The sequence below is a fragment of the Ranitomeya imitator genome, chromosome 5, assembly GCF_032444005.1.
Source record: "Ranitomeya imitator isolate aRanImi1 chromosome 5, aRanImi1.pri, whole genome shotgun sequence".
Classification (NCBI taxonomy): domain Eukaryota; kingdom Metazoa; phylum Chordata; class Amphibia; order Anura; family Dendrobatidae; genus Ranitomeya; species Ranitomeya imitator.
This window is the reverse complement of record NC_091286.1, coordinates 226,532,252-226,557,087: the sequence shown is the minus strand read 5'-3', so window position 1 is coordinate 226,557,087 and position 24,836 is coordinate 226,532,252.

Sequence of the window (24,836 nt, the reverse complement as noted above, 5' to 3'; positions counted from 1 at the left end):
TCTACTACTACTACACTGACCAGGCCACTGCTGCCCGTGTTCCCCTGGAACCAATTTAAAATTGCCAACAGCAATGTGTTATTATGTTAGGCCTTCGATGCCTGTCTGCGGTCCCTCCTTCCACTAGGCCTCCACTGACCACACCACTGCTGCCTGTGTACCCCTGGAACCAATTTAAAATTGCCTACAGCAATCTGTTATTATGTTAGGCCTTCGAAGCGTGTCTGCGGTCCTTCCTTCCAATAGTTCTCCACTGACCAGACCAATGCTGGCCGTGTACCCCTGGAACCCAGCTGAAAGTGCATGTAGCCTCCTTTTTTTCTTTGTTTTATATTTAGAAAGCCCAGATGAACTACGCTGTGCAACGGTTCAAGCTACCCAGTCGACATTTCTTTTGCGAGAAAAGCCATCCCAGCCCTCCACCGGCATGAAAAAGTCTGCATTGTCATAGCACTCAGGCAATCAAACAGTAGAAAGGTGCACCTGACAAGAGACGCATGGACCAGTAGGCATGTCCACAAAAAGTTATGTGTCCATTACGGCGCACTGGGTTAATGTGTTGGATGCATGGTCCACAGGGGACAGCCTACAAAGTCTGTCTGCAGTCCCTAATTCCAATTTTCCTCCGCTGACCACACCACTGCTGCCCGTGTACCCCTGGAACCAATTTTACAGTGTCTACAGCCTAATTTTGTTATGTTAGGCCTACTACGCCTGTCTGCGGTCCCTCCTTCCAATACTCGTCCACTGACCACACCACTGCTGCCCGTGGACCCCTGGAACCTATTTTTAATTGCATAGAGCATCCTTTTTTTAATAGTAGGCGTACAAAGTCTGTCTGCGGTCCACTATTGAAATTGTCCTCCACTGCCCAGAGCACTGCTGCTTGTGTACCCCTGTAACTTTTTTAAGCTGCAGTGAGCCACATTTTTGGGATAAGTCCTACTACCTGTGTCTGTCTGCGCCACTCAATTCAGCTGTGTTCCTTTGAAAAAAGCTGAGCGTCAATAGTCTTGTTTTCAGCCTCTAGGAATCTTAAAACTGCATTGGGGGTACAACTTTGGTAGGGCCTACTAACGGTGTCTGCCTCCCCAAGGTGTGCCCCAGGTTTCCTCGCCATTGCTTCGATCTTAATGCTCTCGTTTAGTAGTTGTTGGAAACTACACTGCATTAGGCCTACAAATTGGGTATGGGGTGTAGAGAGATGGTGTGTTCCACTCCAAGGTGTTCCCCAGGTTTCCTCGCCAATGCTTCGATCTTCATGCTCTCGTTTAGTAGTTGTTGGAAACTACACTGCATTAGGCCTACAAATTGGGTATGGGGTGTAGAGAGATGGTGTGTTCCACTCCAAGGTGTTCTCCAGGTTGCCTTTCCTGAGCTTCGATCTTCCGGCTCTCGTTTAGTAGTTCTTGGAAACTACACTGCATTAGGCCTACAAATTGGGTATGGGGTGTAGAGAGATGGTGTGTTCCACTCCAAGGTGTTCCCCAGGTTTCCTCTCCATTGCTTCGATCTTCATGCTCTCGTTTAGTAGTTGTTGGAAACTACGCTGCATTAGGCCTACAAATTGGGTATGGGGTGTAGAGAGATGGTGTGTTCCACTCCAAGGTGTTCTCCAGGTTGCCTTTCCTAAGCTTCGATCTTCCGACTCTCGTTTAGTAGTTGTTGGAAACTACGCTGCATTAGGCCTACAAATTGGGTATGGGGTGTAGAGAGATGGTGTGTTCCACTCCAAGGTGTTCCCCAGGTTGCCTTTCCTGAGCTTCGATCTTCCGGCTCTCGTTTAGTAGTTCTTGGAAACTACACTGCATTAGGCCTGCAAATTGGGTATGGGGTGTAGAGAGATGGTGTGTTCCACTCCAAGGTGTTCTCCAGGTTGCCTTTCCTGAGCTTCGATCTTCATGCTCTCGTTTAGTAGTTGTTGGAAACTACGCTGCATTAGGCCTACAAATTGGGTATGGGGTGTAGAGAGATGGTGTGTTCCACTCCAAGGTGTTTCCAAGGTTTCCTCGCCAATGCTTCGATCTTCATGCTCTCGTTTAGTAGTTGTTGGAAACTACACTGCATTAGGCCTACAAATTGGGTATGGGGTGTAGAGAGATGGTGTGTTCCACTCCAAGGTGTTCTCCAGGTTGCCTTTCCTGAGCTTCGATCTTCCGGCTCTCGTTTAGTAGTTCTTGGAAACTACACTGCATTAGGCCTACAAATTGGGTATGGGGTGTAGAGAGATGGTGTGTTCCACTCCAAGGTGTTCTCCAGGTTGCCATTCCTGAGCTTCGATCTTCCGGCTCTCGTTTAGTAGTTCTTGGAAACTACACTGCATTAGGCCTACAAATTGGGTATGGGGTGTAGAGAGATGGTGTGTTCCACTCCAAGGTGTTCTCCAGGTTGCCTTTCCTGAGCTTCAATCTTCCGGCTCTCGTTTAGTAGTTGTCGGAAACTACGCTGCATTAGGCCTACAAATTGGGTATGGGGTGTAGAGAGATGGTGTGTTCCACTCCAAGGTGTTCCCCAGGTTTCCTCACCAATGCTTCGATCTTCATGCTCTCGTTTAGTAGTTGTTGGAAACTACACTGCATTAGGCCTACAAATTGGGTATGGGGTGTAGAGAGATGGTGTGTTCCACTCCAAGGTGTTCTCCAGGTTGCCTTTCCTGAGCTTCGATCTTCCGGCTCTCGTTTAGTAGTTGTTGGAAACTACACTGCATTAGGCCTACAAATTGGGTATGGGGTGTAGAGAGATGGTGTGTTCCACTCCAAGGTGTTCCCCAGGTTTCCTCTCCATTGCTTCGATCTTCATGCTCTCGTTTAGTAGTTGTTGGAAACTACGCTGCATTAGACCTACAAATTGGGTATGGGGTGTAGAGAGATGGTGTGTTCCACTCCAAGGTGTTCTCCAGGTTGCCTTTCCTGAGCTTCGATCTTCCGGCTCTCGTTTAGTAGTTCTTGGAAACTACACTGCATTAGGCCTACAAATTGGGTATGGGGTGTAGAGAGATGGTGTGTTCCACTCCAAGGTGTTCTCCAGGTTGCCTTTCCTGAGCTTCGATCTTCCGGCTCTCGTTTAGTAGTTCTGGGAAACTACACTGCATTAGGCCTACAAATTGGGTATGGGGTGTAGAGAGATGGTGTGTTCCACTCCAAGGTGTTCTCCAGGTTGCCTTTCCTGAGCTTCAATCTTCTGGCTCTCGTTTAGTAGTTGTTGGAAACTACGCTGCATTAGGCCTACAAATTGGGTATGGGGTGTAGAGAGATGGTGTGTTCCACTCCAAGGTGTTCCCCAGGTTTCCTCGCCAATGCTTCGATCTTCATGCTCTCGTTTAGTAGTTGCTGGAAACTACACTGCATTAGGCCTACATATTTGGTATGGGGTGTAGAGAGATGGTGTGTTCCACTCCAAGGTGTTCCACAGGTTTCCTCTCCATTGCTTCGATCTTCATGCTCTCGTTTAGTAGTTGTTGGAAACTACGCTGCATTAGGCCTACAAATTGGGTATGGGGTGTAGAGAGATGGTGTGTTCCACTCCAAGGTGTTCTCCAGGTTGCCTTTCCTGAGCGTCGATCTTCCGGCTCTCGTTTAGTAGTTCTTGGAAACTACACTGCATTAGGCCTGCAAATTGGGTATGGGGTGTAGAGAGATGGTGTGTTCCACTCCAAGGTGTTCTCCAGGTTGCCTTTCCTGAGCTTCAATCTTCCGGCTCTCGTTTAGTAGTTGTTGGAAACTACGCTGCATTAGGCCTACAAATTGGGTATGGGGTGTAGAGAGATGGTGTGTTCCACTCCAAGGTGTTCTCCAGGTTGCCTTTCCTGAGCTTCGATCTTCATGCTCTCGCTTAGTAGTTGTTGGAAACTACACTGCATTAGGCCTACAAATTGGGTATGGGGTGTAGAGAGATGGTGTGTTCCACTCCAAGGTGTTCTCCAGGTAGCCTTTCCTGAGCTTCGATCTTCCGGCTCTCGTTTAGTAGTTGTTGGAAACTACGCTGCATTAGGCCTACAAATTGGGTATGGGGTGTAGAGAGATGGTGTGTTACACTCCAAGGTGCTCTCCAGGTTGCCTTTCCTGAACTTCTATCTTCAGGCTCTCATTAAATTGTGGTTAAATGGAACAACTGCATTTGGCGTACTAGTTGGTTTGGGGCCTACTATCGGTGTCTGCCACTCCTTGCTGTTCTCCTGGTTTCCTGTCCTGAAATTCCATTTTCAGGCTCTCGTTAAGTAGTTGTTAATGTTAGACTGCATTTGGCCTACTAGTTGGGTTGGGGCCTACTATCGGTGTCTGCCACTCCTTGCTGTTCTCCTCCACTGAACAAAGCTGTGCCGCCTGTTTACTACGGTTGCCAATTTTGAACTGCATTTCGACTACTTACTGATTTGGGCCTACTCTCTGTGTCAGCCTCTCATTCCAGTTGTCCTCCACTGCAATGCCCCCTGGTTAGTCCTGTGTTACCAATTTTGAACTGCATTTAGCCAACTTTATTCTTTGGGCCTATATCTGTGTTTCCTCCTCATCCTGCCCATTGCCCAGCCAGTGATAGATGAGTCTGCTGGTACATTGACCCATAACGCAAAATTCCCCGTGCACGCTACACAGCAAGATTGTGACCCTGCTGAAAGCCAGGTTCCTCTTCCCGCATACCATACCACCTTACACGGGGACAAAGAGGAAGGTGCAGATGAATGTGCAGGTTCCTTCATCAGGTGGGGGGAGGAATACTAGTTGGCGACGTCACTGGCACAGGGCCTCTCATAGTACGCAAAAGTGTTGCTACCGGTGGGAGGCGCCCCCGCCGTGCAAACACACCGCTGTACTTTGAGGGGCCCTGTGCCAGTGCCAATGCCAACGAGTGGGTCCCCCCTGCTTGCTCAGGATCACAGCACTTGCAAAGTTGAAATACTTACCTCTTCCTGCTCCACTGCTGTGACGTGGTCCAGATTTACTGGGCCCACTAATTACTTGAACCAGCCCTACCCCCCACAACTTTAGCCAAATGACCCCCAATTTAAAATGCCTTCCAATTATTATAAGCTAAATTAAGATTGACAAGCTTCTGTAACAAGAATGGATGTTTTTGCCATTAAAATGGGCAGTGTAGGTGTTTTCCTGGCCTCCACTCACTGCCGACTATGCTCCCCCATTGACTTGCATTGGGTTTCGTGTTTCGGGCGATACCCGACTTTTCGCCATAATCGGCCGATTCCACTCGACTCGACTTCTAAGATAGTCGGGTTTCGCGAAACACGACTCGACTCTAAAAAGGTCAAGGTCTCTCAACCCTAGTTCTGACACAATGTAAAAGAGCTCAGAAAGCTGCCCTGCCCACACCACAGCTTTCTCTCTACATCGTCTATTGGCAGTAAAGGTGAGCGTCGGCCAGCCGGAAAGCAGAGCGGTGACGTCACCGCTGTGCTTTCCGGCTGGCGCTCACAGTCAGTGCAGAGAAGCACAGCGCCGGAGGACAGACACCGGAAGGTAAGTATGTAGTGTTTGTTTTTTTTACGTTTACGCTGGTAACCAGGGTAAACATCGGGTTACTAAGCGCGGCCCTGCGCTTAGTAACCCGATGTTTACCCTGGTTACCAGTGAAGACATCGCTGAATCGGCGTCACACCCCTGATTACCAGGGGACCGGCATCGTTGGTCGCTGGAGAGCTGTCTGTGTGACAGCTCTCCAGCGACCAAACAGCGATGCTGCAGCGATCGGGATCGTTGTCTGGATCGCTGCAGCATCGCTAAATGTGACGGTACCTTAAGCTGCTTATTAGTGATGAGAAAATATACTCGTTACTTGAGATTTCCCGAGCATGCTTGGGTGACCTTCGAGTATTTTTTAGTGCTCGGAGATTTAGTTTTCCTCACCTCAGCTGAATGATTTACATCTGTTAGCCAGCTTGATTACATGTGGGGATTACCTAGCAACCAGGCAACCCCCACATGTACTTATGCTGGCTAGCAGCTGTAAATCATGCACCTGCATCAACAAAAACTGAATCTCCGAGCACTAAAAAATACTTTGAGGTCACCCAAGCGTGCTCGAGAAATCTCAAGTAACGAGTATATTCGCTCATCACTACTGCTTATCAGAGGAGGTAACGTGGAAGGACCAGGGCTTAGGGTACCGTCACACAGTGGCATTTTGATCGCTACGACGGCCGTGACGCTCCAGCATCGTAACAATATCACTCCAGTGTCGTAGACTGCTGTCACACTTTGCAATGCATGACGCTGGAGCGATCATTTCATGACGTATGTGCGATGTAGAAGCTGTTGGTTACTATGCACATATCGTATACAATATCGTGCACACCTTTGTTACACCATGCGATCATGCCGCCACAGCGGGACACTAGACGACGAAAGAAAGTTTCAAACGATCTGCTACGACGTACGATTCTCAGCGGGGTCCCTGATCGCAGGAGCGTGTCAGACACTGCAAGATCGCTGGAACGTCACGGATATATCGCTGGAACGTCACGGATCGTGCCGTCGTAGCGATCAAAATGCCACTGTGTGACGGTACCCTTACGTGCACTGTGGTCCGGGCACTGATAATCTACTGGACCTAAAAACTTCACTGTATAGAAATAACAGCACACAGCTAAATAAATGACACAATGCTTAAATTTGTGTCTCAGCTCCTACCTCATGCTGTTTTCAGATTACAAGCAAAAACCTTCTGACTGATTGCATTTAAATGACTCCAAAAGATAAGACTCTTTAAAGAAACATTCCCATTAATAGTTTTACTCTGAAAACCTATGAAAATGTTAGAGTAATAATAATAATCTTTATTTTTATATAGCGCTAACATATTACGCAGCGCTTTACAATTTTGCACACATTATCATCGCTGTCCCTGATGGGGCTCACAATCTAAATCCCCTATCAGTATATCTTCGGAATGTGGGAGGAAGCCAGAGTGCCCAGAGGAAACCCACGCAAACATGGGGAGAACATAGAAACTCCTTGCAGATGTTGTCCAAGGTGGGATTGGAACCCAGGACTCCAGCGCTGCAAGACTGCTGTGCTAATCACTGAGTCACCGTGCTGCCCTGAGTAGTGTAGTGTCAGTGTTTAATGTACAGTACTCACCGATCGCCATCTTCTCTGGTGTCCTGTGATATTTCACTCCTCTACTGAGTTAAATAATGATGATTTAAACTCTTTCAGATCACAATGCGCTTTGTGTGACCCAAAAGTGGCTTTTGCGATGAAAGACTATTGAGCCACAAAGCAAGGCTCTGTAGTTTTACATAGAGTGATTCACAGAGTTTGAATCATTGACTCGGGACTCGAGAAGATGGAGAAGATGGCGATCATTGACTATATTAACACACTTACACCATAGTGAATCTTAGAGCAAAAATCTGTATTTGTAATTATTAGCGTTGAGCGAGTATAATCATTGCTCGGGTGGTTTCCAAGTATTTGTTAGTGCTCAGAGATCTAGTTTTCCTTGCCTCAGCTGCATGACTTACGGCTGCTAGACAGGCTGAATACATGTGAGTAATGCTGTTTGTTAGGGCAGGGCAAACCTGTTGCAGATCCCTAAAAATTATTTAAAAAGTCTTATTTTTTAAATTCAAACTGAGAATCTATTACTTCTTTACTTGTTTCTTCTCCCTAACTAAATGGAAAATTCTTGCACAGTTTATGAATACAGAATTGTTTTCAATGTGTAAATTGCAAACCTTGGACAGATCCCAAAATAGCAAAAATATTTGTACGGCTTGTTAGGAACTTGCATATCTTCTACTGTATCTAGATAGCAAATGTTTTGCTGTCTGCTGATCTCACAGCAGAGATGTTTTTGAGACAACTTAAAAAAAAAGCAATCACTTTTTCATTCAGCTAACCACAAACCTACTGGTAATCCCCCGTAAGGGATAATCTTTGCACCCTTCCTTCGTGAAAAAGCCATTGCTTCTTCCATATGCACCACAAAAAGGCATCTGTGATGATAATGGGATATTTTTTACAGTTATAAAAGGCAAACATTTCTGTTAGCACTGTATATGGTTAAAGTGGCTGTTGGTTACGAGGGCTACCATCTGTTTATATAGAGAGGTCACTTTGTCATTTCTAAAGTGTTTCACTTAAAAATATCGAACATGGTTCCACACAGTCCTATGAGAGCTTAGTGTTTTACAATCTTTACAGGACATTTCGGGCATGTGCACTCGTATTCCTGAGGTCTGCGGATTTTTCCGCAGCGGATTTGTGAAAACCGCAGGTAAAAGGCACTGCTTTTTATCTGCGGATTTCCTGCAGAATTATCGCGGATTTACTGTGGTTTTTGTGCGGATTCCACCGCGGTTTTAAACCAGCGGTTTTCTATGTATGGAGCAGGTGTAAAACCGGTGCAGATTCCGCACAAAGGATTGACATGCTATATAAACCACTGCGTTTTTTTCCGCAGCATGTGCACTGTGGATTGCATTTCCCATAGGTTTACTTGGTACTGTAAACGCATGGGAAACCGCTGCAGAAACGCTGCGGATCGCAGTAAAATCCGCAGCGTGAGAACATAGCCTTAAAGTCTTCACAGCAAATCAATTAGCTGGAAATCAAGTTTTTGGAAAAAATTACTTAAATCCAGAAAATTCAAATTTCAAAAGATTTGATCAACGCTACTTGTCTTGACATATACTATATCAACTTTTAATAAAGGGTTGGATGCTTTTCTCCCAACAAATGCATCGTTGGTTATAAATAACCTAGCAATAGATCATGTGAAATTGGCTGGAAATCATGGAAGACAGCTATCAATGAGTGTATTAATACACCTACATTATACTACATAAACATCGACACACGTTTAGCTCATAAAAATTTTGTGTGCTTGTTTAAAGATCTAGTCATTACTCATTATTAAACCTGACAAAATTTGAATTCAGCTGTTTGCTCGAAGTTAGCAAAGAAATTGACTCAGAATTTTTTTAAAAAAGTCTGAATTTCAGTGTTTAACTGGCTGTTATTTTGCAAAATTGTAGTAGTCCAGTAAAGGAGTCCTAAAAAACCCCATTCACCTTGATGCTAATATGTCCCACTTTGAAACCCCCAATTCGGTATTTCACGCAGCTTACCACGGTCTCTTCTCTACTTGTATACTTCATGTGATGCCTTATTCCTCCATCTTCTCTCTGTAAAAAGGCTTTTGGCCTCAAGTAGACCTTTGATGTCAAGTCACACCATGACTATGCCCATGGCAATGCATGTCCAGACTTTGCTATCTCAGAGGACCATTCGTCACCTGAAGACCCAAAGCAGAGGAAAGCTTGATGAAGAGAACATAGTATATGATGCAGATGTAAAGAAGGGGCCAGAGAGAGCTGCAGTGAGGTGAGTTTTAATTTTTTTCACATCTTTCAGCCCCACTAATAGTCAGAAAAATGGCAGCAATCTGGACTCTATTTTGCTGCATTTGCATGAAATTAATCCTAAAAAATGTATACTTGTGTGACTGAAAAATAGTAACACATCATGTAACACTACTATAGACAAGCTTAAAGGGAACCTGTCACCTGAATTTGGCGGGACCAGTTTTCGGTCATATGGGCGGAGTTTAAAGATCTAGTCATTACTCATTATTAAACCTGACAAAATTTGAATACAGCTGTTTGTTCGAAGTTAGCAAAAAAAAATGTATACTTATGTGACTGAAAAATAGTAACACATCATGTAACACTACTATAGACAAGCTTAAAGGGAACCTGTCACCTGAATTTGGCGGGACCGGTTTTCGGTCATATGGGCGGAGTTTTCAGATGTTTGATTCACCCTTTCCTTACCCGCTGGCTGCATGCTGGCCGCAATATTGGATTGAAGTTTATTCTATGTCCTCCGTAGTACACGCCTGCGCAAGGCAAATCAAATCCTATTAGTTCAATTAAATAAAGCTGGACTCCAGTGAAGGTGAAGAACCATCTCAAGGAGGATCACAAGGAAATGGACAACATGTGACTGAAATATGAGTGTCTGAGCAAAGGGTCTGAATACTTATGACCATGTGATATTTCAGTCTTTCTTTTTAATAAATTTGCAAAAACTACTACATTTCTTTATTTTTGAGTCAAGATGAGGTGCAGAGTCTACATTAATGAGAAAAAAATGAACTTTTTTGAATTTACCAAATGGCTGAAATGAAACAAAGAGTGAAAAATTTAAAGGGTTATGAATACTTTCCGTACCCACTGTAAATGTCATGATACCTTTATTCTACAGAATGTTATACCGAATCCAATGCTAAATTTATATGGGTGTGTTTTGTCACTTTTGCGTATAAAAATATGAAGCTTTTTGGTCACTATTAGTGATGAGCAAGTGTGCTCGTTACTCGGGTTTTCCGAGCATGCTCCGGTGTTCTCCGAGTATCTTGGGTGTGCACGTAGATTATGTTTGTGTCCCCGCAGCTGTGTGATATGCGACTGCTAGACAGCCTGAATACATGCAGGGATTGCCTGTTTGTTAGGGAATCCCCACGTGTATTCAGGCTGTTTAGCAGCCGCAAATCCTGCAGCTGCGGGGACTCAAACATAATCTATGAGCACTCCCAAAATACTCAGAGAACACTAGAGCAAGCTCAGAAAACCCGAGTAATGAACACACTCGCTCATCACTAGTCACTATATTCTGTTACCCATAACTTTTTTAGTTTTTTAGTAGATGAAGTTGTATGAAAGCTTCATTTTTTGGGACAAGTTGTAGTATGCTGTTATTTTTAGGTACATAGAACTCTGTCATCACTTTTTGATTCATTTTCCTTGTAGGAGACATGAACAAAAAATAAATGTAAAATTGTTTTTAATTTTATTTTATTTATGGAGTTCACCATGCAGCATACTTGATGAGCAGATCTTTTAAAATTAAAATTCACTGACTTTGATTCTTTTTCCCCAAAAATTAGAATATTATAAATTTGTGCATATCTCAAACCTGGAACGCATGTGATTGCTTGGAAAATACACGTGGTGCAGAAGAGGGAGAACCCAGCTGACCAGAAGAACCTGCAATTTACAGGAGAGAGAAAAAGAGTGAATGTCTCCCGCTGACCATAAGTGCTTGAACTTTATAGGAGGGAGTGAGAGAATTAGAGAGGACTCTGCTGTGGATAAGAGCTTACACTCCACAGGAGAGATAGAGGACCCTGCTAACCACAAGAGCTTACACAAGACTGTGACCCACTGAGCCCCTGTGGGTGAGGGACTCACTGATGCCAGCGGATACTTTAGCTGGCTGTACGTCGGAGGATGCACATTCAGCTAACACATTGCAGTGCACAGTTCCACCAGGTCCCCGTGCTGCAATACACGCTGTAAGACAATCACAGGCTGGCAGCTGATTTTGGCGTGCATATGACTAGGGGCACATGGCAGTGAAGTCATGTGCTACCCATCGTCTGCATGCTGAATTCAGTTGCCAGTTTTGGAAGAGGATGCCGTGCAGTGGGGTAGCGGAGGAAACATTATTTGAATTTCTTTTTTTATGCCTCAAAACAGAGGCAGATTGGTGGACATATACCATGATGGGCATCATATATATTTACCAGGATAGGGTACAGATATATACCAGGATGGGGAACAAAGTGTAGACCTGTACAAAGCTAGCTGGGATGGGCTACATGACAATAGGAAAACAGCTTGGTGAGAAGGCAACAACTGTTGGCACAATTATTAGAAAATGAAAGAAACACAAGATGACTGTCTCGGTCAGGGGCTCCATGCAAGGTCTCAACACATGTGGTAAAGATGATTCTGAGAATCTGCCCAGAATTACATGGGAGGACCAAGTCAGTGCCCTAGAAGGAGCTGGGATCCAGTCTCAAACATTACCATTAGTAACACACTACAATATCATGGATGAAAATTCTTCAGGGCACGCAAGGTCCCCCTGTCCACACCAGCACATGTACAGGCCTTTTTGAAGTTTGCCAATGACCATCTGGATGATCCAGAGGAGGCATGGGAAAAGGTCATGTGGTCAAATGAGACCAAAATAGAACTTTTTAGTATCAACTCCACTTGCCATGTTTGGAGGAAGAAGAAGGATTAGTATAACCCCCAAAACACCATTCCAACCATGAAGCATGATGTGGAAAACATTATACTTCGGGGGTGATTTTCTGTAAAGGGGACAAGATGGCTTCACCATATTAAAGAGAAGATGGATGAGGTCATATATCGCAAAATTTGGGCCAAGAATCTCCTTTCCTCAGTAAGAGCATTGAAGATGGGTTGTGGTCTTCCAGCATGATAATGACCCTTAACACGCAGCAAGGGCAACTAAGGAGTGGCTCTATAAGAAGCATTTTAAGGTCTTGGAGTGGCCTAGCCAGTCGCCAGACCTGAACCCAATAGAAAATCTTTGGAGGGAGCTGAAGCTCCATGTTGCCCAGCAACAGCCCCAAAACTTGAAAGATCTGGAGAAGAATGTATGGAGGAGTGGGCCAAAATCACTGCTGAAGTATGTGCAAACTTGATCAAGAACTAAAGAAAATTTCTGACCTTTGTAATTGCAAACAAAGGATTCTGTACCAAATATTAAGTTCTGTTTTTCTATTGTTTCAAATAATTATTTCATGCAATAAAATGCTAATTCATTAGGTAATAATCATAGAATGTGATTTTCTGGATTTTTTTTAACATTCTTACCGCTCCATACTTTCTAGGTGAGAAAACTTGCAAAATCAAATACTTATTTTCCCCACTGTATATAGTACCTGGAAGGGGCGCAGGATGGGGGACATTACAAAATAAAGAGATGGGAACTTGAATGTTTTTATATGATTTGGAATGCTACAAGGGCCTATTGGTCTGTCTCTATAAGAATGTCTCTAAAAGGATAACAGAAAATATTACAGCAGAAATATGCCAGAAAAATAACCCCCTGCTATAAATGCTTCATTTTTATTTTTATTTTTGCTATGCTTTGTTATTGCTATCAATCTGACAACTTATCAACTTATTGATACCGTGCCGCACAAGAGGTTGGTACACAAAATGAGAATGCTTGGTCTTGGGGAAAATGTGTGTAAATGGGTTAGTAACTGGCTTAGTGATAGAAAGCAGAGGGTGGTTATAAATGGTATAGTCTCTAACTGGGTCGCTGTGACCAGTGGGGTACCGCAGGGGTCAGTATTGGGACCTGTTCTCTTCAACATATTCATTAATGATCTGGTAGAAGGTTTACACAGTAAAATATCGATATTTGCAGATGATACAAAACTATGTAAAGCAGTTAATACAAGAGAAGATAGTATTCTGCTACAGATGGATCTGGATAAGTTGGAAACTTGGGCTGAAAGGTGGCAGATGAGGTTTAACAATGATAAATGTAAGGTTATACACATGGGAAGAAGGAATCAATATCACCATTACACACTGAATGGGAAACCACTGGGTAAATCTGACAGGGAGAAGGACTTGGGGATTCTAGTTAATAATAAACTTACCTGGAGCAGCCAGTGCCAGGCAGCAGCTGCCAAGGCAAACAGGATCATGGGGTGCATTAAAAGAGGTCTGGATACACATGATGAGAGCATTATACTGCCTCTGTACAAATCCCTAGTTAGACCGCACATGGAGTACTGTGTCCAGTTTTGGGCACCGGTGCTCAGGAAGGATATAATGGAACTAGAGAGAGTACAAAGGAGGGCAACAAAATTAATAAAGGGGATGGGAGAACTACAATACCCAGATAGATTAGCGAAATTAGGATTATTTAGTCTAGAAAAAAGACGACTGAGGGGCGATCTAATAACCATGTATAAGTATATAAGGGGACAATACAAATATCTCGCTGAGGATCTGTTTATACCAAGGAAGGTGACGGGCACAAGGGGGCATTCTTTGCGTCTGGAGGAGAGAAGGTTTTTCCACCAACATAGAAGAGGATTCTTTACTGTTAGGGCAGTGAGAATCTGGAATTGCTTGCCTGAGGAGGTGGTGATGGCGAACTCAGTTGAGGGGTTCAAGAGAGGCCTGGATGTCTTCCTGGAGCAGAACAATATTGTATCATACAATTAGGTTCTGTAGAAGGACGCAGATCTGGGGATTTATTATGATGGAATATAGGCTGAACTGGATGGACAAATGTCTTTTTTCGGCCTTACTAACTATGTTACTATGTTACTATGTTATCTGCTTCATCCTCAGGTATGTCTGCTGGCTGCATCCCAAATCCCATCACCATCACCCAACTATCCTGATCTTCCTCACCCAAATATTCCTGGTATGTCTGCTGGCTGCACCTCAAATCCCATCACCATCACCAAACTATCCTGATCTTCCTCACCCAAATATTCCTGGTATGTCTGCTGGCTGCACCCCAAATCCCATCACCATCACCCAACTATCCTGATCTTCCTCACCCAAAATTTTCCTGGTATGTCTGCTGGCTGCACCCCAAATCCCATCACCATCACCCAACTATCCTGATCTTCCTCACCCAAATATTCCTGGTATGTCTGCTGGCTGCTATTACTGTTTTTTTCCCCTTCCCCTGCTTGTTTTCTCATTTTAATTCCTTGATGCCAATACACAGTTTGGCTCTATCTTTCAATTTGGATCTATTTCCTCTTGCATTTTCCCTTCTGACTTCTAATTAATCCCCTCCTGTGTCTGTGACCAGTCTTCCTGCTGCCCCTCCCTCCTGATCACACCTGGCCTATTTTATGAGCACTTAGTCTGTTATAAATTCTGAGTCACAGGTCTGTCTGGACCTTGGTCTGTCTCTATAAGAATGTCTCTAAAAGGATAACAGAAAATATTACAGCAGAAATATGCCAGAAATGAGCCAGAAGTGAACAGAAGGTAAGACTAACTTCTTTCCCTTTCCCTCATCATGCTGACATACGCTCTAACAGTTTTGACTCCCTTACTCCTCACTGTCCTTCGCTATCCTCATACCCCTGCACCCCCTAACAAAGTAATAATCTCTCCTTCCCTCCTGCCTCCCCACCTGACCTCCTCTGCTGACCTGCTCCTCAACCTCAGATCTCTCCTAATAAAATACAAAACAAGCCGCCCACTCTCTTTCTCCCACCTGCTCTGTCTCTCTCTGCTTCTCCTCACTGCTGGAGACATATCTCCCAATCCTGGGCCCCCACAGCTCATACATCCTATTACTACCCCCTCCTATCACTCCCAACCCAATATAAACACCCAAAATCTTGCCCACCTCAAATCCGTGCCCATGATGCCCACCCCCCTGCACACTCTCTCTGGATCACTATGGAATGCCCGTTCCATCTGCAATAAACTCCACGTGATTCACGACCTCTTTACCTCTCGTAATCTTTTCTTTCTGGGCATCACTGAAACATGGCTGACACCCTCTGACACAGCATCCCCTGCTGCACTATGTTACGATGGCCTCCACTTCACCCACACTCCTCGCCCTGGCAACAAACATGGTGGAGGAGTGGGCATTCTCCTTTCTTCAAACTGTACGTTTAAGCCAATCCCACCTCTACCATCCCTTATCCTCCCCTCTTTTGAAGTCCACTCTGTCCGCATCTACTCCCCCTACAACCTCCAATTGGCCATCATATACCAACCTCCGAGCCCGACCACTGCCTTTATTGACCAATTCTCCACCTGGCTCCTTCACTTTCTGTCTGCTGACATTCCCACCATCATCATGGGTGACTTCAACATCCCCATTGACACCCACCAGTCAGCAGCCTCCAAACTCCTGTCCCTTACTTCATCCTTTGGACTTACTCAGTGGTCCTCCTCAGCCAGCCACACAGACGGACACACATTAGACCTGGTCTTCACCCGTTTATGCTCCTTATCTAACTTCACAACCTCCCCTCTCCCTCTATCTGACCAGCATCTACTCACTTTCTTATCATTGTCCTCCTCACCTGTCACCCATGTCTAGCACAATGCGCACCCATGCAGGAACCTCACACACCTTGACACCCACACACTCTCTGACTCTATCCTACCACTGTCCTCTATATCCTCACTCCATGACACAGACACTGCCACTGCTTTCTACAATGCCACTCTTGCATCAGCTATTGACACGGTCGCCTGTTATGATCCGGTGGTTTGGACAAATAATGGACCTGATAGTTACTGATAATAAGGACGAGCTCTGGGACATGGGAACTCTGCTGACCGCAATCCCTAAACCTAGAAATAGCCGTGGATTGCGCCTAACGCTCCCTATGCAACTCGGCACAGCCTAAGAAACTAGCTAGCCCTGAAGATAGAAAAATAAAGCCTACCTTGCCTCAGAGAAATTCCCCAAAGGAAAAGGCAGCCCCCCACATATAATGACTGTGAGTAAAGATGAAAATACAAACACAGAGATGAAATAGATTTAGCAAAGTGAGGCCTGACTTACTGAACAGACCGAGGATAGAAAAGGTTACTTTGCGGTCAGCACAAAAACCTACAAAAGATCACGCAGAGAGTGCAGGGAAAAATACCTTCCGCACCGACTCACGGTGCGGGAGGCGCCCCTCTGCGTCCCAGAGCTTCCAGCAAGCAAGGCAATATTGACAAAAGCAAGCTGGACAGAAAAAATAGCAAACAAGCAAAATAGCACAGAGGAACTTAGCTTCTGCTGGAGCAACAGGAACTCATCGGTTATGCTGCACCTGTGTTGTCTCCATCTTAACCACATGGGACCACTGCATCCTGATAGTGCATTTGTTTAGAGGCCTAGGCAGGTAAGAAGCTCTGCCTTGTTTTGCTGTTTTTTTCTATTTTTTGGAGGATCTCTGAATCCTCTTCTTGTGCTCTTGCTGTTTAGAATTAGGACTCGTAAGCGTGGGGACCCTTGACGCGGGTTACGAGCTTGCGTATTTTGGCCAAAGTATAAACTAATACCTCACAAAAAAAAAATTTCTTATATTTTTTTGTGTTTTTTGCATTTTTTTCGGGGTGCAGTTGGGCCCATTTTTGTCTTGTAAACTGTGGTGTCTGTTCACATGGGGTGCATTTGGATAGCGCTGGGCAGGCCCGCCTGATCTAATAGAAGGGTGTCACTACTAGGCTTGCCTGGATGCTGTGCATCTCCATTGTGTGAACAGCGCCACATACAAGTCTTTTATGTGCAGCATTGTGCCAAGCAGCCACCCCCTCCATTAGTTTGGTAGGTTGAGAGTGGCTGCCTCATCGGTTATGCTGCACCTGTGTTGTCTCCATCTTAACCACATGGGTCCACTGCATCCTGATAGTGCATTTGTTTAGAGGCCTAGGCAGGTAAGAAGCTCTGCCTTGTTTTGCTGTTTTTTTCTATTTTTTGGAGGATCTCTGAATCCTCTTCTTGTGCTCTTGCTGTTTAGAAGAAGGAGCAACAGGAACTCAGAACGATCCAGGAGCGAACTGGAGCCATAGTACAACATTGACAGCTGGCATGGGGCAAAGATCTAAGTGGAGTTAAATAGAGCAGCCCACTAACGAATTAGCCTCATCACCTGTGGAAGGAAACTCAGAAACAACCACAGGCACCAGAGAAAGTCCATGGACATAACCAGCCGAAGTACCATTCATGACCACAGGAGGGAGCCTGACAACAGAATTCACAACAGTACCCCCCCCCCTTGAGGAGGGGTCACCGAACCCTCACGAGAGCCCCAAGGCCGACCAGGATGAGCCAAATGAAAGGCACGAACCAGATCGGCCGCATGAACATCAGAGGCAAAAACCCAGGAATTATCCTCCTGAGCATAACCCTTCCACTTGACCAAGTACTGGAGTTTCCATCTCGAAATACGAGAATCCAAAATCTTCTCCACCACATACTCCAACTCCCCCTCAACCAACACCGGAGCAGGAGGGTCAACGGATGGAACCACAGGCGCCACGTATCTCCGCAATAACGACCTATGGAACACATTATGGATGGCAAAAGAATCTGGAAGGGCCAAACGAAATGACACAGGATTGATAACCTCAGAAATTTTATACGGACCAATGAAACGAGGCTTAAACTTAGGAGAGGAAACCTTCATAGGAACATAACGAGATGACAACCAAACTAAATCCCCAACACGAAGTCGGGGACCCACACAGCGCCAGCGGTTAGCGAAACATTGAGCCTTCTCCTGGGACAATGTCAAATTGTCCACCACATGAGTCCAAATCTGCTGCAACCTATCCACCACAGTTTCTACACCAGGACAGTCCGAAGACTCAACCTGCCCTGAAGAGAAACGAGGATGGAAACCAGAATTGCAGAAAAACAGCGAAACCAAAGTAGCCGAGCTGGCCCGATTATTAAGGGCAAACTCAGCCAACGGCAAAAGGACACCCAATCATCCTGATCAGCAGAAACAAAGCATCTCAGATATGTTTCCAACGTCTGATTAGTTCGTTCGGTTTGGCCATTTGTCTGAGGATGGAAAGCCGAGGAGAAAGACAAATCAATGCCCATCCTAGCACAAAAGGATCGCCAAAACCTCGAAACAAACTGGGAACCTCTGTCCGAAACGATGTTCTCCGGGATGCCATGTAAACGAACCACATGCTGGAAAAACAATGGCACCAAATCAGAGGAGGAAGGCAATTTAGACAAGGGTACCAAATGGACCATCTTAGAAAAGCGATCACAAACCACCCAAATGATTGACATCTTTTGAGAGACGGGGAGATCCGAAATAAAATCCATAGAAATATGCGTCCAGGGCCTCTTCGGGACCGGCAAGGGCAAAAGCAACCCACTAGCACGAGAACAGCTGGGCTTAGCCCGAGCACAAGTCCCACAGGACTGCACAAAAAAACGCACATCCCGTGACAAAGACGGCCACCAAAAGGATCTAGCCACCAAATCTCTGGTACCAAAGATTCCAGGATGCCCAGCCAACACCGAACAATGAAGCTCAGAGATCACTCTACTAGTCCATTTATCAGGGACAAACAGTTTCTCTGCTGGGCAACGGTCAGGTCTATCAGCCTGAAATTTTTGCAGCACCCGCCGCAAATCAGGGGAGATGGCAGACAAAATTATCCCCTTTTTTAGAATACCTGCCGGCTCAGAAACACCCGGAGAGTCAGGCACAAAACTCCTTGACAGGGAATCAGTCTTCACAATCTTAGAGCCCGGAAGGTACGAAACCACAAAATCAAAACGGGAGAAAAACAACGCCCATCGAGCCTGTCTCGGATTCAACCGTTTGGCAGACTCAAGATAAGTCAAATTTTTGTGATCTGTCAAGACCACCACGCGATGCATGGCTCCTTCAAGCCAATGACGCCACTCCTCGAATGCCCACTTCATGGCCAACAATTCTCGATTACCAACATCATAATTGCGCTCAGCAGGCGAAAACTTTCTAGAAAGGAAAGCACATGGCTTCATTCCCGAGCCATCAGAACTTTTTTGCGACAAAACAGCCCCTGCCCCAATCTCAGAGGCATCAACCTCAACTTGAAACGGGAGCGAAACATCTGGCTGGCACAACACAGGGGCAGAAGAAAAACGACGCTTCAATTCCTGAAAAGCATCCACGGCCGCAGAAGACCAATTGACCACATCAGCACCCTTCTTGGTCAAATCAGTCAACGGTTTAGCAACACTAGAAAAATTAGCGATGAACCGCCGATAAAAATTAGCAAAGCCCAGGATCTTTTGCAGGCTCTTCACAGATGTCGGCTGAGTCCAATCATGAATGGCCTGGACTTTAACAGGGTCCATCTCGATAGTAGAAGGGGAAAAAATGAACCCCAAAAATGAAACCTTCTGAACTCCAAAGAGACACTTTGACCCCTTCACAAACAAGGAATTAGCACGAAGGACCTGGCAGACCATTCTGACCTGCTTCACATGAGACTCCCAATCATCCGAAAAGACCAAAATATCATCCAAATACACAATCAGGAATTTATCCAGGTACTCTCGGAAGATGTCATGCATAAAAGACTGAAATACTGATGGAGCATTGGAAAGCCCGAATGGCATCACCAGGTACTCAAAATGGCCCTTGGGCGTATTAAATGCTGTTTTCCATTCATCGCCCCGTTTAATACGCACAAGATTATACGCCCCTCGAAGGTCTATCTTGGTAAACCAACTAGCCCCTTTAATACAAGCAAACAGGTCGGACAGCAACTGCAAAGGATACTGAAATTTGACTGTAATTTTATTAAGAAGACGGTAATCAATACAAGGTTTCAAAGAACCATCCTTCATGGCCACAAAAAAGAACCCTGCTCCCAACGGTGATGACGATGGGCGAATATGGCCTTTCTCCAAGGATTCCTTTATATAACTCCGCATAGCGGCGTGTTCTGGCACAGATAAATTGAACAATCGGCCCTTAGGAAACTTACTACCAGGAATCAAATTAATTGCACAATCGCAATCCCTATGAGGAGGTAGGGCACTGGCTTTGGGCTCATCAAATACATCCTGATAATCCGACAAAAACTCCGGAACTTCAGAAGGAGTAGAAGACGAAATTGACAAAAATGGAACATCACCATGTACCCCCTGGCAACCCCAGCTGGACACAGACATAGATTTCCAGTCCAATACTGGATTATGGACCTGTAGCCATGGTAACCCTAAAACGACCACATCATGCAGATTATGTAACACCAAAAAACGGATATCCTCCTGATGTGCAGGAGCCATGCACATGGTCAATTGGGTCCAGTACTGAGGCTTATTCTTGGCCAAAGGCGTAGCATCAATTCCTCTCAATGGAATAGGATGCTGCAAGGGTTCCAAGAAAAAACCACAGCGCCTAGCATACTCCAAGTCCATCAAATTCAGGGCAGCGCCTGAATCCACAAATGCCATAACAGAGTAGGAAGACAAAGAGCAAATCAGAGTAACGGACAATAGAAATTTTGACTGTACTGTACCAATGGTGGCAGACCTAGCGAACCGCTTAGTGCGCTTAGGACAATCGGAGATAGCATGAGTGGAGTCACCACAGTAAAAACACAGCCCATTTTTACGTCTGTGTTCCTGCCGTTCAGCTCTGGTCAAAGTCCTATCACACTGCATAGGCTCAGGCCCATGCTCAGATAGTACCGCCAAATGGTGCACAGTTTTACGCTCACGCAAGCGCCGATCGATCTGAATAGCCAAAGACATAGACTCATTCAGACCAGCAGGCATGGGAAATCCCACCGTGACATCTTTAAGGGCTTCAGAGAGACCCTTTCTGAAGATTGCTGCCAGGGCACATTCATTCCACTGAGTGAGCACAGACCACTTTCTAAACTTCTGACAATATATCTCTGCTTCATCCTGACCCTGACACAAAGCCAGCAAGATTTTCTCTGCCTGATCCACTGAATTACGTTCGTCATAAAGCAATCCGAGCGCCAGAAAAAACGCATCCATATCACGTAATGCCGGATCTCCTGGTGCAAGGGAAAATGCCCAGTCTTTAGGGTCGCCACGTAACAAAGAAATAATGATCCTTACTTGTTGAGCAGGATCACCTGAGGAGTGAGGTTTCAAGGCGAGAAACAATTTACAATTATTTTTGAAATTCAAAAACTTAGCTCTATCACCAAAAAACAAATCAGGAATAGGAATCCTAGGCTCTAACATCGGATTCTGAACCACAGAATCTTGAATTTTTTGCACAGTTATAGTGAGATTATCCATCAAAGAAGACAGACCTTGAATGTCCATGTCTACACCTGTGTTCTGAACCACCCAGAGGTAAAGGGGAAAAGTGAGACAGAACACGCTGCAAAGAAAAAAAAATGGTCTCAGAGCTTCACTTATCCCTCTATTGAGATGCATCAATACTTTTGGCCAGCTGTACTGTTATGATCCGGTGGTTTGGACAAATAATGGACCTGATAGTTACTGATAATAAGGACGAGCTCTGGGACGTGGGAACTCTGCTGACCGCAATCCCTAAACCTATCAAAACACACTAGAAATAGCCGTGGATTGCGCCTAACGCTCCCTATGCAACTCGGCACAGCCTAAGAAACTAGCTAGCACTGAAGATGGAAAAATAAAGCCTACCTTGCCTCAGAGAAATTCCCCAAAGGAAAAGGCAGCCCCCCACATATAATGACTGTGAGTAAAGATGAAAATACAAACACAGAGATGAAATAGATTTAGCAAAGTGAGGCCCGACTTACTGAACAGACCGAGGATAGAAAAGGTTACTTTGCGGTCAGCACAAAAACCTACAAAAGACCACGCAGAGAATGCAGGGAAAAATACCTTCCGCACCGACTCACGGTGCGGGAGGCGCCCCTCTGCGTCCCAGAGCTTCCAGCAAGCAAGGCAATATTGACAAAAGCAAGCTGGACAGAAAAAATAGCAAACAAGCAAAATAGCACAGAGGAACTTAGCTTCTGCTGGAGCAACAGGAACTCAGAACGATCCAGGAGCGAACTGGAGCCATAGTACAACATTGACAGCTGGCATGGGGCAAAGATCTAAGTGGAGTGAAATAGAGCAGCCCACTAACGAATTAGCCTGTGGAAGGAAACTCAGAAACACCCACAGGCACCAGAGAAAGTCCATGGACAGAACCAGTCGAAGTACCATTCATGACCACAGGAGGGAGCCTGACAACAGAATTCACAACAGTCGCCCCTGTCATGCATAGCAGAGTGCAACGAACCAATAGACAACCCTGGCACAATACCAACACTAAAAAGCTTTGGCAAGTGTCCAGAATTGCAGAACGGCATTGGAAAAAAACGCATTCACAAGATGATTTCACTGCACTCAAACAAGCAACACTGGCATTCAAATCAGCTCTCACCTCTGCTAAACAGACCTACTTCACAACCCTCATATCTTCCTTATCCCACAACCCAAACAGTTGTTCAACACTCCCTCCTCCGCCCACCACTGCCCCCTCCGATTTCCCTAATCATTGCCGAGGACTTTGCCACGCACTTCAAAAATAAGATAGACCAAACAAGGCAAGTCTTTGTTGTCCAACCACCACAACCCCTTTGTATGCCAGACCAATGCCCAAACCCCATAACTTCACTCTCCAAAATCTCTGAAGGGGAGCTTGCACAGCTTCTCTCCAAATCACACCTCACCACTTGTGCATTTGACCCCATCCCATGACACCTCCTCCCCAACCTCACCACCTCACTAATCCCATCCCTAACCCATCTCTTCAACCTTTCACTAACTTCTGGTACCTTCCTTTCTGCCTTCAAACATGCCACAATCACACCTATCCTCAAAAAGCTACCCCTTGACCCAAGCGCTATGTCCAGCTATCGCCCCATTTGCTTCCAAACTCCTAGAGCAACATGTCCATTCTGAACTTTCCTCTCACTTTGCATCTAACTCTCTCTTCGACAACCTACAATCTGGCTTCTGTCCCCACCATTCCACTGAGACTGCCCTGACCAAAATTACTAAAGACTTACTTACAGCCAAAGCTAGCAGACACATCTCTATACTCCTCCTCCTAGACCTGTCCTCTGCCTTCGACATAGTTGACCACTGCCTCCTACTACAGATCCTCTCTTCCTTTGGGGTCAAAGACATTGCCCTATCTTGGATCTCCTCATACCTTGCCAACCACACATTTAGCGTTTCCTACTCCCATACTACCTCCTCATCTCGCCCCCTCTCTGTTGGAGTCCCCCAAGGCTCTGTCCCAGGACCCTAACTCTTCTCATTCTATACACTCGGCCTGGGACAACTCATAAGGTCCTATGGCTTCCAGTACCATCTATATGCCGATGACACTCAGATCTACCTCTCTGGCCCAGATGTCACCTCTCTGCTCTCCAGAATCCCATAGTGTCTATCAGCCATATCCTCCTTCTTCTCCTCTCGCTTCCTCAAGCTCAATGTGGACAAATCTGAACTCATCATCTTTCCTCCATCATGAATATCTTCCCTACCTGATCTATCTATCAAAATAAATGAAATCACACTTTCCCCTGTCCCCAAAATCCACTGCCTCTAAATAACCCTTGACTCTTCCCTGTCCTTCAAACCGCACATCCAAACTCTCGCCACCTCCTGTCGCCTCCAGCTCAAAAATATTTCCAGAATCCGTCCTTTCCTCAACCTACACTCTACCAAAATGCTTGTGCATGCCCTAATCATCTCCCGCCTCGACTACTGCAACATACTCCTATGTGGCCTACCTTCTAACAAACTCGCATCCCTCCAGTCCATCCTTAACTCTGCTGCCTGACTAATTAATCTCTCTCCTCGCTACACTCCTGCTTCACCTCTTTGCAAATCCCTTCACTGGCTCCCAATTTCCCAGCATATCCAGTTTAAATTACTAACACTGACCTACAAAGCCATCCATAACCTTTCTCCTCTGTATATTTCCACACTAATCTCTCAATATCTTCCATCACGTAATCTCCGGTCCTCCCAAGACCTCCTCCTTTCCTCCACGCTTATTCACTCCTCACTCAATCGCCTCCAAGACTTCTCCCGAATATCACCCATCCTCTGGAATTCAGTGCCCCAACACATCCGGTTATCCACTACTTTTGGATCCTTCAAAAGAAACCTGAAAACCCACCTCTTCAAGGAAGCTTACAGCCTGTAAAGACCACATGGCCACCTCAATACTATTGGAGCTACTGCAACCCTCAACCTACTGTCTCCTTCCCCATAATCCTGTAGAATGTAAGCCCGCAAGGGCAGGGTCCTCTTCCCTCTGCACCAGTCTGTCAATGTTAGTTTTGTTTACTGTAAGTGATATTTGTATTTTGATATAACCCCTTCTCATGTACAGCACCATGGAATTAATGGTGCTATATAAATAAATAAATAAATAATAATAATAATAATACACCTGACCTACATGTCTTCCATGTACTGAGAATCCATGAGTTGTAATAGCGGCTGAGCACTATGGGGAGGCAACACAAAATAACATTAGCCTGTTCCCTGATG